Genomic DNA, 886 nt, shown 5'->3' with positions numbered 1-886 from the left:
GCCGCGTCCACCCACCCCGCCAGCACCCGACTTCTCCCGTCTCACCAAAGCCACCGGCTGCCCAGCCCTCCCCTCTCCCCACGCTGCCTCCCCCGAGAGCAGAGTCACCCCACGCGCAGCCGCAGAGAAAGCCAGTACCCACACGCGGCATCCCCGGACAGCATCATGTACATTCAAGTTGCATCTAATTCAGACCACAACTTTTGTTTGTTTGTTTGTTTGTTTCCAAAGAGAATTTGCTCCCTCACACCCCAGACGACGCCGACGGCGAACACGGCTCCTTCCCCGCTCTGCCCAGCCAGCAGCTTCTCCGCAGTCCTCATTTAAGGTCTCAGCACTAACCAGCTCACTCCCACCTCTCCCGCTGGGCAACTAAAGTCGTTTTCACCACACACGGCTCTCTTCCCAGGCTAGCAATATGTACAGCCGTTTCCTTAAAATAAAATAATAATTAAAAAAAAAAAAATCCCTATTAAAACTGAAGCTGTCCTAGAAAAACCACACCAAACTAGTGTCTCTGGATTTAGTTCGTCGGCTAAACACAGGCACAACAAGTGTTAGAGAAGTGGCACAGAAGCACAGGCCGGTCGGTCAGTGCTCGGCTGAACCCCGGGGGTCTGGGAAGGTTTGTGCATGTTCAGACGGGCCCGAATGCCACCGCAACCGTACGCAGACATGAAAGCCTTATCCAAGACTGCCGCGCAGTCAATACACCAGAGCAAAAGCACTGCAGGGGGAGAAGGTGGCGTCACCGTCCCTTTGCAGGGCGTTGTTAGGGGGTTTGCTTGCTTTATTATTATTATTATTTTTTGCAATCTCAGAAGATAAAGTGCAATGTTGCCACTTGCCCTCCTCCTGCGGCACCTGAACCGAGACCAGCACCCGG

This window comes from Charadrius vociferus, unplaced genomic scaffold (assembly GCF_000708025.1).
Source record: "Charadrius vociferus isolate BGI_N301 unplaced genomic scaffold, ASM70802v2 scaffold825, whole genome shotgun sequence".
In the NCBI taxonomy this organism is placed as follows: Eukaryota; Metazoa; Chordata; class Aves; order Charadriiformes; family Charadriidae; genus Charadrius; species Charadrius vociferus.
This window is presented reverse-complemented; position numbering follows the sequence as displayed.